Consider the following 13,170-nt stretch of genomic DNA (forward strand, 5'->3'; position numbering starts at 1 on the left):
AATTTGGACGCAGGCCCCTTACAGGTGAGATGTCGTTTTTGTTTGCTATTTTTTCTCTCTTTTTACTTAGTTTCTTAAGTGTTGTTTTTCGATGACAGGGAGAGCGCGGAGAGCGAGGGCTCCCCCATTAGCTTTTTGTCAGCCGACATCGTCTGCTCGCCCGGTGACAGCACCTACCGCTCGGTCTTCATCGAGGGCTACTTCAGTTGAGTCTGCGGTCGTAGTTATTCCTGCGGAGGCCACTTCTCAGACTGAGGTCCCGACTCGTATTGCTCGTCTAACAGGAGAATCTCCCCGTGCTGAGGAAGAGGAAGGGCCGTCCAAAAAGCGGCGAATAGAGTTTTAAGCAACCCCTCCAACTGTAATACACCTGGACGACTCTCCCTTGACAGGATTTGGGGCAGGAATTGATACCATTCTGCCCGTAGAGATGGAGCTAGCCATCGTATTTGCTCCGCCGATAGAGATTCTTGCCACTATCGTTGATCAACAGCCTGCCATAGTGGGGGGGCCAGATTTCTAAGGCTGCTGTTATGGTTTCGGACGTGCCTTCATTATCCGTACCTGGTCGTGCTTCCTCCTCAGCTGCTGACAGAGGAAAAGGCATTGTGGTCGACCACTATGAATCCGAGTCAAACCTCGATCCTGATGATGTTAGGATGTTTGAGGAGGGTATTACCCACTCGGTGGTTTGTGCGGGAGGCCCGACACGTGTTTTTGAGATCTCTTCGGATGTTAACTTCCTAGGGGACATGGAGGATTTGGTACCGCAGTTTGAAATTTTGTTCTCCGCTGTTGAGAACGAGGCTCTCCGGAGCGTTCCTGATATCGATTTGATGAATGAGGTGGCCGCTATGGGCTTGAGAGTACGTTACACTTTTTCTTTTATACTTCTCTCATTTTTCCTATTGATATGTCTTTAACCCATCTTCTCATTTTCAGACGTACATGGTGTAGGTGGAGAGTATGTGTAGGGCCGACATTTGAGCCACGATTTTCTTAAAGATGCTGGAGAAGTATCGACGCTATTGCGACAAGTGCCGTGAGATGCACGGGCGGCTAAGGGAGAATCCCGGTGCTCAATCCCTTGGCTAGGAATTGGAGAAGAGAGATTAGCAGTTGATGGAGGCCGTTCGTAGAAACGGTGTACTCGAGGAGCAACTTCGCGCATAGGACGAAGAGCTTGAGTTGGGCAAAGGGGTAGCTGCAGAGTGTGACTATTTGCTGTGGAGACTAAGGACAATACAGGCCGAAATGGATCAGAACCTTATCAAGGTCAAGGCGATGAGTGCGGAGTGGATGGGAAAGTTGACCGAGTTGGAGAGAAAGGTTGTCGGGTTGGAGAGTATTGAGAGCGCTTGGTCTGCGGCTTCAGCAAGGGCGGCGGCCCTGGAGAACACTATCCGTGTCCTCCAGTCCGAGCAGGAGTCAGAGAGAGCGACGACCACGCTGATGGAGGCGAGGCTTGAGGAACGCATTGGTGAGATCGACTGGGAAGCTTCGACCTTAGGAGAACGGGTCGCCGCATTGGAGGCTGAAAATGGGTGATTGTTGGCTCAAATTGAGTCTTCCTCCACCGCTGCCCCCACCACTTGCACGAGCTTTGGGTTCATGCCAAGGCCTAGCGGTATATATACAAGTGTTTGTGGGAGGCGGGCAATGTTACTGAGGCCTCTTATGAAGGAGCACGGGCAAAAGCGCAGGAGACCCGCATCAGTTGTGGTTATGACTCTGCGACTCCGGAGGCCGATGAGGGCGCGGATGATGAGGGAGGACTTCCTGGAAATGGTGGTGATGATGACGGCGGTGATGATGCCGAGTGAAAAAATGATGTCTTTGTCTGTTTTCTACTTTTTATCATTGTTATTTTTTTTGTAGTCGGTTGTCGTTATTTCTTTCTCCTTCCCGCTTCTTTTCTTCTCTCTTTTTTTATATTGCTGGCTTGGGTTGTATGTAATCCGCGACTGTTTGCGCAGTGACTTTGTATAAAGAAGAATTTTTTGTTATTATTTGCCTTGTATTTTATCTTTGTTTTTGCTTTCCGCGAATTTGGTGCGGGGTAGACTCTCGTATATCGAGTCCCAGTGTTTCTTTCCCTTTTTATTTCCTGACGGCTCTCGGCCTTAGGAGTATTTCGAATTTTCTCTTTGGTGATGGCTCGTGGTCTTGAGGGTGCGATTTCGAACTTTTGTCGAAATATCGACCCATTGTTGTTCGATCGAGGTCGAACTATTCTTTTTGGCGAAGGCCCTTGGCTTTAAAGGGTGTTATTTCGAACTTATCGAAATAGTAACACATCGATGTTCGTTCGAGGTCGAACTATTCTTTTTGGCGAAGGCCCTTGGCCTTAAAGGGTGTTATTTCGAACTTATCGAAATAGTAACCCGTCGTCGTTCGATCGAGATCGAACTCCTCTTTTTGGCGAAGGCCCTTGGCCTTAAAGGGTGTTATTTTGAACTAATCGAAATAGTAACTCATCGTCGTTCAATCGAGGTCGAACTCTTCTTTTCGGCCAAGGCCCTTGGCCTTAAAGGGTGTTATTTCGAACTTATCGAAATAGTAACCCGTTGTCGTTCGATCGAGGTCGAACTCTTTTTTTCGGCGAAGGTCCGTGGCCTTAAAGGGTGTCATTTCGAACTTATCGAAATAGTAACCCGTTGTCGTTCAATCGAGGTTGAACTCTTCTTTTCGGAGAAGGTCCTTGGCCTTAAAGGGTGTTATTTCGAACTTGTCGAAATAGTAACCCGTCGTCGTTCGATCGAGGTCGAACTCTTCTTTTCGGTGAAGGTCCTTGGCCTTAAAGGGTGTTATTTTGAACTTATCAAAATAGTAACCCGTCATCGTTCGATCGAGGTCGAACTCTTCTTTTTGGTGAAGGCCATTGGCCCTAAAGGGTTTTATTTCAAACTTATCAAAATAGTAACCTATTGTCGTTCGATCGAGGTCGAACTCTTCTTTTCGGCGAAGGTCCTTGGCATTAAAGGGTGTTATTTCGAACTTATCGAAATAGTAACCCGTTGTCGTTCGATCGAAGTCGAACTCTTCTTTTTGGCGAAGGCCCTTGGCCTTAAAGGGTGTTATTTTGAACTTATCGAAATAGTAACCCGTTGTCGTTCGATCGAGATCGAACTCTTCTTTTTGGCGAAGGCCCTTGGCTTTAAAGGGTGTTATTTCGAACTTATCGAAATAGTAACCTGTCGCTGTTCGATCGAGGTCGAACTCTTCTTTTCGGCGAAGGCCCTTGACCTTAAAGGGTGTTATTTCGAACTTATCAAAATAGTAACCCGTCATCGTTCGATCGAGGTCAAACTCTTCTTTTTGGCGAAGGCCTTTGGCCTTAAAGGGTATTGTTTCGAACTTACCAAAATAGTAACCCATCGTCGTTCGATCAAGGTCGAACTCTTCTTTTTGGCGAAGGCCTTTGGCCTTAAAGGGTGTTATTTTGAACTTATCGAAATAGTAACCCGTCGTCGTTCGATCGAGGTCGAACTCTTCTTTTTAGTGAAGGCCCTTGTCCTTAAAGGGTATTGTTTCGAATTTACCAAAATAGTAAGCCGTCGTCGTTCGATCGAGGTTGAACTCTTCTTTTTGGCGAAGGTCCTTGGCCTTAAAGGGTGTTATTTCTAACTTATCGAAATAGTAACCCGTCGTCGTTCGATCGAGGTTGAAACCTTCTCTTTTTGGTGAAGGCCCTTGGCCTTAAAGGGTGTTATTTCGAACTTATCGAAATAGTAACCCGTCGTCGTTCGATCGAGGTCGAACTCTTCTTTTTGGCGAAGGCCCTTGGCCTTAAAGGGTGTTATTTCGAACTTATCGAAATAGTAACCCGTCGTCATTCGATCGAGGTCGAACTCTTCTTTTTAGCGAAGGCCCTTGGCCTTAAAGGGTGTTATTTCAAACTTATCAAAATAGTAACCCGTCATCGTTCGATCGAGGTCGAACTCTTCTTTTTGGCGAAGGCCCTTGTCCTTAAAGGGTGTTATTTCGAACTTATCAAAATAGTAACCCTCGTAGTTCGATCGAGGTCGAACTTTTCTTTTTGGCGAAGGTCCTTGTCCCTAAAGGGTGTTATTTCGAACTTATCAAAATAGTAACCCATTGTCGTTAGATCGAGGTCGAACTCTTATTTTTGGCGAAGGCCTTTGGCCTTAAAGGGTGTTATTTCGAACTTATCGAAATAGTAACACGTCGTCAGTCCTAGTTGTGGAGAATCATGCATCCTCTGGGGGAGTCCCATTTCGTTTGATATTGTTTGCATCGGAGAGTGTAATGTTGGAGAGCACAGACTGTTATTGTTTCGCTTATGTTCGTTCTGCCCTCATATTGTAGTTTCCCTGTCTGATTCCTGCCTTCCGGCCTGGAGGTGTCATCGGCGGGCGATGTTTCGGTTGTCTTGTAGTAGTTTCCCATTCTCTGATTGAGATGTTTCTTTGCTCGCTTGCCCGCACGGCATTTCTGTTCCTGCTTGAGCAAAGAGCAGAAGGTGTGTTAAAATGATACTTTTCTTACCCCCCATCCGATGGATCGGTGAATGAGAGTAGGTTTGTAACGTTGTTCGTTTTGTTTGGCATTTCGACGATTGATGGGGCGATGATTCCGGAATTTAGTGACTGCATTCAGCTCTCTTTCCCCTCCTATGCTGCGCTTTTGCCCTACGTGGGTTGGGCTTTGCCTTAGAGTTCTTTTCGGCGGGCAATCGTGTTTCTTGTTTTTGATCTGGAAGAGACTAGGAAATTTCACTAAGAAATCCCCACAGACAGTGCCAAATTGTTTGACTCAAAAGATATTGGAATCTTTTTGAATAAATCAATCAAGAATGAAGGGGTAAATCTTAGTTAGACATAATATATTCCAGATCAATGAGCTAATTGAACAAATAGTACATGAGATGAAATAGAAGTTACCAATCTTATTGGAACTTTCGTTGTGACTCCCATTAATCAATGGGAGAGGTTCTTTTACATCTCTTCTTCGAGATTGCTAAATTGTTCTTTTTCTTTAAGAAGATTGCAGAAGAGGGAGGTGATGAGAGAGGGAGAATCCCCTTCAACCGAAGGTTTTCCCTTCCTATATATAGTCATGGGACCTTTGCTATTTACTTGGTCTGACTCTTTCTCGCACTATCTTTCTTGATCGTTCCCTGAACGTTGTTTCTTCCGACTCAACGGATGTCGTGAGTGCTTGGACGTAGAATAGGCTATGTCAACTTTCAATACCCTGTCGCTTGGACTGGATGTTGGTCAGCTTGACCGCACTAGTCAGATTTTGACCAATACAGTATTGAGTAACATTAAAAAAAATTGACTTGAAATAATAAGTTCATGATTTGAAACAACCACATAATTTTCTGTGTAATTTTTTAATTGTCATTATGACAGAAGAATTATTTGTGCTTAATTTTACGTGATCAATTGTCAACTGACTCTTGAAAAAGAAAACCATACTAGCCATTCAAGTTCAAAACTTTAAAAATAATTCCCAAGCACTGTAGTCTAACAATTACAAAGAAAAGTATTTTACATGGGGGATGAATTCATCAGTTTGTGGCCTTGGGTTTTTGAGTCTTGACAGATTCTCGTTTGTGTGGAGTCTTGCCCGAACAAGAAGGATAAAAGTGAATAAAGACAGAAGAGATATTGAGTATGGAGGCAGTGAGGGCTATCGAGTGGAAGTTTTCGGTAGTTTTGTGGTGGAATTGGGAGGAGAAAGGGGGAGGGAGACCACAGAGAGAGGTAGAGAGGGGTTACAAAAAGAGAATAAATAGGGAAGTAGAGTTTGTTGATTTGGCTATATTATGCTAATTTTTTGGGTTGTCTTTGCCAAATATAATCTAAGGCCTAAAATATACCTATAGACATGTGATTTTTGACTCTCCCCAAGATTTTATATATATTAGTATTTAAATACTTAGTTTAGGTCTAATATAGTTATTTCAACTAATTTTGACTATTTTGCTTTATTTCGTCACAAAATGAAAATTACAAAAAAATATTTTTATTTTATGTACCTTTCATAAAATTAAAAAAAATACAAAAATAGTACATTGTTTTATCTGTCATAGCTGCGGGTATGGTTCCCGTGACGCAGTTGTGATGCTTAATTTCTAAGATCTGGGGGTACATTTATGTGACCCGGCCACAATTGAATCTTGTCAATAAAATAAACACGTTGTGGATTGTGGGTACGGTTCCCGTGATAAGATTCGCGATGTGTGATTAAATAATTATTTGTATAACAATTGGATCATTAAAAGAGGTTTAAAAAGAATAAAAATGCACATAGATTTCAAAGTTATTTTAAAATCAGATAAATAGGCCAATAATAACAATTGAGCGACCGTGCTAAAACCACTGAACCCGGAAATGCCTAACACCTTCTCCCGGGTTAACAGAATTCCTTACCTGGATTTCTGTGATTCGCGGACTGTAAAACAGAGTCAAACTTTCTCGATTCGGGATTTAAAACCGGTGACTTGCGATACCATAAATTATCCCAAGTGGCGACTCTGATTTCTAAATATAATATTTCTATTTTGATTGTCACTTAAATTGGAAAAAACTCTCTTATACCCTTTTGGGGTAGAAAAAGGAGGTGTGACAGCTCTGGCGACTCTGCTGGGGACAAGAACCCAGAATCTCTGGTTCAGGGTTCAAGAATTTGAGCTTAGAATAATTGTTATATTTGGCTTTTATTTATTATCTGATTTTATCACATGTTTGGGCCTAATGTATTAAATGCTGTTTTTACCGCTTTGATATTATCTGAACTGTATATAAACTGCTACGAAACCCTTCTCTTCTCATCTTCGGGGAAGTGTACATTGGCGTGACTTCTTTTCTGTTAGTGTCTTACATTAAATCAGAAAGAGGCTCGGACAAGTGACAAAGTCGGATGGCCTTTTGGTTCCCGGTACGTAGCCCCCCCCCCCCGGCTCGAGTTGTCCGCTTGGGTAAGCCATGTCTAGAATAATATACCTAGGTTTTGAACCTAGAATAACTCAGCCTTATGTCCGGATCCCTAGTGGGAACGCTTGTTTGCATCACGTGCATTTGACTTTGGGGAGTCAACACAGGGGTTGGGTTCGTCTAGGACAGGTATACCCAAAAAAAATAAAAGACCATCTTGATGCATCTTATGTGCTATATGTTACATTCTTCAAGGGCAAAATGGGTCATTTGGCAGACCAGTGCGGGTTAAGGAAAAATGAGAAAGAAAAGAGTATGAAGTGTAAAATAAAGCAAGTAGGGCCCAATTATAATTTTCTTTCACGCTTTTTCAAGAAAAGACTAAGAAAAATAAAAATGAAAAAATCCAAAAAAGATTTTGTACTTTCCCATTATTTTTTTTAAAAAGAGGAAAAATAAAATCCAAAAAAAGTTTACATGTTTCATCATTTTTCAAAACAAAAGACAAAAAAAATATATTTTCTCTAAGTTAATTGATTTTCTTAATTCTCGCCCGTATCCAATCTGCCCGAACTACGCGAACCTGATTCTCGTCTCTCGGGGCAGGATACGTAGGTAATTTACATAGGGTCCGGTCTTCCTAGTGAGTCTTAGGTTCTTGGCTTCGCGGGGTCTTAGCCAAATCTTGCATTTCTAGCCACTTTTAGCCACATAGGATAATTTTAGAAAAATAGTCACAATCATGTCTTGCATGTGTCCAACAGGAAGGGTTATTGCCTCACATAGTGTTCAAGGCCTTTAACTTTATTTGGTCTTAATTTTCTCGTACAGGTGTGGGTCTACTTACCGGAGTTTGAGCATGACAGACGCCCCAGGACTGTCTAGTCAGGATCGCTCATTCAGGAATTGCTTAAGGAGATTTTTTTTATGTTTTTAGTTTGTTTTCTTTTTATGTCGTCTTTTACCTTCTAGTTTTGTACAATAATGTGGAGTCTTTTGTTATTATACTTCCTATTTTGTATTTGAAAAAGTGTGTTATAAATTAAAAATCCAAAAAAAAAGAAGAGATTTTGTGTTTTATATTTCCATTAGAAGCTTTCTTTAGAATACTAATTCTAGAAAAAAAAGATTCTTTTGAGGTGGTTGTCCTTAGGAAATTAATATCTAGAACTCTAAAATAAAAATAAAAATTACTTTAATATTTCCTTTTAGTACATTAAGACTAAAAATTCAAAAAAAAAAAGAATTTTCTTTTAGTACACCTTTAAAAGTTTTCTTTAAGATATTAATTCCAAAAATCCAAAAAGATTTTCTTTTGAGGTTCTTCTTTGGAAATTAATGAAAAATGAATTAAAAAAAATATTCTTTTTATTTTCACTCGAACTTTAGGATATTGTACATAGAAGGAAAAAAATACTTTATATGTTGTTTATCTTTAGAATTTCTTTCTTAGATAATCAAAAACTGAAATCCAAAAATATTTTTTTTATCTTGTTCATTTCTCGTTTTGAATTTTTTTTCCAGGGATATCGAATGAAAAATTCAAAATATTTTTCTTTGGTTTATTCTTTAGATTTTCTTCCTAAAAAAAGATAATCAAAAAATATTTTTTTCTTCTAGGGGTTTTTCCTTAATAATTTCTCGTAGAGTATTTGTTTAAAAAAACGATATATGCTCGTTTAAGCTTGAGTTTAGAATAGGTTATAGAACATTAAGTCTATAAAATTCAAAAAAAAAAAGATTTACTTCTTTTATTTCGTTTTTTATAAGAGTAGTCATTAAGGTAATAAACAAAAAAAAGAAAAAAAAAGAAAAAGAAAAAGAAAATGAGAACGTTAGTCTATTTACTTTATTCCCGATCTTCCCGAACTACGCAAAGATCTGATTCATGCGGCGTCATAATACGTAGGCAACCTACATAGGGTCGATCGAATAATTTTTTTTTTAAAAAAAAAAAAAAAAAAAGAAGAAAAAAGAGAAAAAAGAGAGGTAAAATTATGGGATGTGAGAAATGAGAGAAAAGAAAAGAGTGATAATTAAAAGGAAAAAGGGAAGAAAAATGATCAAGCCAAGAAGTGCTAGAAAAGCAAAGAAAAGAGAAGGTTGAATTGAACAAATTGGGATGATGCCAAGTGACCTTGTGATCCTCGAAGTCATTCTTGAACCATTACTTGTTGCTAGGTGCATTGCACGCAATGTGATATTTTTAGCTGTTAAATGCCCTAACGCTAACGTGATGACCTTATTTTGTTCCTTTTGTTATAAAGCAGAAGAGTGGTTGATTTGTGGTTCTTAAAGTGGTAACTTTTCTCTACAACATAAAATTGAAAGGTAATGGCAGATGACAACAGAATTGAGTTGGTTGATACGGGTGCCCAAAAACAATTGGTTAAATAGGACAATGTGTTGGTTGAAGAGGTGAGGGATGTTAAGACAACATATGACGGACATGTATCGGGCTTGGATGACTGGGAAGGCACCACCCCCTCCACCACCTACCTTCTTAGATGCTACACTTACCCAAACTCCGGTCATTGTGCCAGATGATTCCCCATACTCTTCAGATTCTCTCGCTTATCACAGCTTTCCCAACCACCATAGTAGCTCTATCACTCGTCCTCCAACTACCTTTCCCAAAAATTGCTCTCTTGTCCTATCCACTATCTCCACGATCACAACTTCTTAACAACCTCTCCTCAGGTCCAACAGTGAACACCAATTCAACCCCATTGATGCCCAATACTACCCCTCAGAGGTTTCCCACAAGGTCCCTGACTCATACAATCATAGCTTTCGGAATGAGCCTCATGTTGAAAATGAGAAGTTCACAGGAAAAGAAGGGCGAGATAAGATATCTAGGAAGCTGAAAGGTATAGAACAGTCCTTAAGGAGCACGCAAGGAATGGGAAATCAGACTAACATGTCTTACAATGACTTGTGTATGTTCCCTGATGTCCATCTACCCGCGGGGTTTTAAATGCTAAAGTTTAACTGGTATGATGGGCGTAGAGATCCAGTAGCCCATCTGAGGGGTTACTGCAGTGAAATAAGAAGTGTTGGTGGGAAAGATGATTTGTTGATGGCGTATTTCAGTGAGAGCTTGACTGGGGAAGCCTTGGAATGGTATATTCGTCAAGATTTCAATAAGTGGCATGCATGGGATAACATAGCTCAAGATTTTGTTCGACACTTTCAATACAATCTAGACATTATCCCAGACCGCTCCTCCCTGTCTAAGATAGAAAAGAAACCCGAGGAAAGTTTTAGGGAGTTTGGGCTCAGATGGAGGGAATAAGCTGCTCGGGTCAGCCCCCCGGTTGGTGAAGAAGAAATGGTTGAGCTTTTCCTACAAGCCCAGGGGCCTACCTACTTCAGTCATTTGATCCCGGCCTTAGGTAAACCTTTCAATGATGTAGTAAAAATGGGGGAGATGGTAGAGAAAGGAATCAAGTCAGGCAAAATTATGAGTTATTCTGCATTGAAAGATACTACAGAAGACATTCAGAACATCTCAGTAAGTCTGGGTGGAAGAAAGAGAAATAGAAAAGATGTTGTTGAGCTCCGTCAACGATGGGATCCAGCGGGCATTCCTGCTCAACGCTTTCAGCCTCAATATCGACCCCATGGATATCCCTGTGCTCCATATAATCCTCCTCAATGCTACTTATCTCCACAAAATCCCCAAAGTCATACCTCATCTTCTCAGTACTCCATCCATAATGCACCACCATATGCTCCACATCTACAGGACCCACAATGGCCTGCACCATTTTCGCAAATATTCTACCCGCCTCCTCAATTATATCAACCATCTACCCGCAAAAGGTTCCAACCGAGGCCAGAGTACAATATGAAAAGGCAACAGGAAAAATAAAAGACTTTCACTCTTATTAGAGAATCATATGCCAGTTTATTCCAAAAGTTGAGACAATTGGACATGTTGAAGCTGATTCAGATAAAAATGTTGAACCCTCGTCCAAAGAATTTTGATTATTCTCAAAGGTGCGCATATTGCTATAATGCCCCAGGTCACAGCACAGAAAAGTGTTGGCATCTGAAAAGAGCAATTTAGAAGCTTATTGATGCAGGTGACATTGTCGTGCAAAATCCAGATGCAGTAGACACTAGCAAAGTCCATCGTCTTTTCATAATGAGACGCATATGGTGGGTATGATTTGTGTTGAAAAAGAATATAAGAATTCTTCTGAGATCCTCGAAGGGCCACTTGCCGCAAAGATTTCAACACTATCACCCTCGGTTCCAGAAGTTGATCTTAAGAACGAGCCGACAAAAGGGACCCAAAAGTAATTTGCTAAGGTCAATGTGATGGAGACTTGTGAAGGTTCTAGTATTATTGATGCAGAACTCAGTGGCTAAGATGTTGAGCTTGGTGATTGGAAATATGCTCTTTTCTTGGATACCCAAGAAGGAGTCTTGATGGTTCATTTTGTTGTCATTTCTGTTGTCCGGATTATTTCAGGGTTGAAATCCGGATATTGTCTTATGACTCAAACCCTTCTATCCTTTTATTTTGCCTAGTTCTTCTGGTCGTAGTAACTCATTTAGTGTTATCTAGGTTTGTTCCAGGGTTGTACCCCAGTTTATTATGCTTGTTTTGTTTTTCAAACCCTTTCACCATCTGTCTAATGTAATTTTCTGTTTTCTGTTATTTCTAGTCATTTTTGTTTAGTTCTCGTCTCCTTTTATAGTTCTTTTCATGCTGGTTCTAGTGACATGACATGCACACATAATTATAGGCCTGGTCTTAAAAGTTAGTTTAGTCATGAAGCAATAAAGCAATTTTGAAGATGATAGGGACACTTGAGGGAAATAAGTACAGATTTGGACATTTTGAGATCATTTGAAGCCCGAACCATGTGAAACTGGGGCAGATAATTTGAAAAGTTAATAGGATGACAAGAATTCGTTAAAGGAGAGTGCATCACAGAAAATTTGAAGCAAGCAATTTTGAGTTCAAGTACACCTCAATTTACAAGATAAAGTCAAGGGAGTTTGCTCCAAACAGATGAAGGGTATCTATCGTCAAGAAGAAATCACCCAATAAGAGTTTTGTGCTTGACAAAGCACGCACTAAAAAAAAGTGGAAAGTGATAATAAGGGATTGTGATGCATTTTACACTTCTTCTTGCTTGAGTTTTGATAGAATTGTGTACAAAATAGTCTCAAAGGCTCACAAGTTGTGTTTGATTGCAAGTTTGATCAACTAGGTGACAAGGTATCAAAAACTAGCACAAAAAGGAGTGAAACTTGCACAAGTACCAAGACAAGACCAAGCTCAGTCAAACAGGGCCAGTGCGGCCGCACACCATTCTGTGCGGTCTGCAAAGATGAAGTTCAGAGACTATACTTTTCAGGCCACCAGGCAATGCGGCCGCAAAGGGTTTTGTGCGGTCCGCATTGGGTTCATTGCGACCACACTCGATTTCGTGCGGTCCGCATTGCCCAAGATTAGAGAGTTGCTAGTTTAGATGTTGAAGCCCAATGCAGTCCGCGGTCTATTTTGTGCGGACCGCAATAGGATCCACCGCGACCGCACTCGACTTTGTGCGGTCCACAGAGCCCGAGTTCAGAGAGTAGATGATTGAAGCCCAGAGCCTTAGTGCGGCCGCACTGCATTTTGTGCGGTCCGCACTAGCCCTGCAAGGGTATTTTGTCCAGAATTTTCAGCTTATTATAAATAGCTTTTTTTCCCATTTTAGGTCATCAGATAGTTTTGTACATAGAGCTGCGCTCGTGACTTCATCTCTTTTACCATTTTGAGTAATTTTAGCTGAGTTTAATCATTGAATCTTCAAGTTTTATCTAGTAATTAATTATTATGGGCTTTTCTTCATCTATTTCTTTGTTTTCTTCTATAATTATGAGTAGCTAGACCCATAAGCTAGGGTTGTGGCTCAACTCTAGTGTGGGTAATTGATGGATCTTGTGTTTTGATACTTGATTGTCTATGGGTATTTGATATTTGGACTAATTCCATGTATAATTGTTGAATTAGTGGTTGCAAACACTAGTTTATGTTTAGTTGATTTTGGCCCTTCTTGAGAAAGAGAGCCTAAGTCTCTGATATTGGTCCAACAAGGAATTGGGGCGTACTCAAGAGATTGATATCCCCAATTAAAGGGTTAAACCTAGAGATAGTAATACCCGACTTGAACCTAAATTGCTTGCACAAATTTGCATACCCAATTGGTTTTGAGAAAGCCAATTAGGGCAAAATCACTTGAACCACTGAGAGGTGTAGAGT

Source organism: Nicotiana tabacum, chromosome 16 (genome assembly GCF_000715075.1).
Source record: "Nicotiana tabacum cultivar K326 chromosome 16, ASM71507v2, whole genome shotgun sequence".
Lineage (NCBI taxonomy): Eukaryota > Viridiplantae > Streptophyta > Magnoliopsida > Solanales > Solanaceae > Nicotiana > Nicotiana tabacum.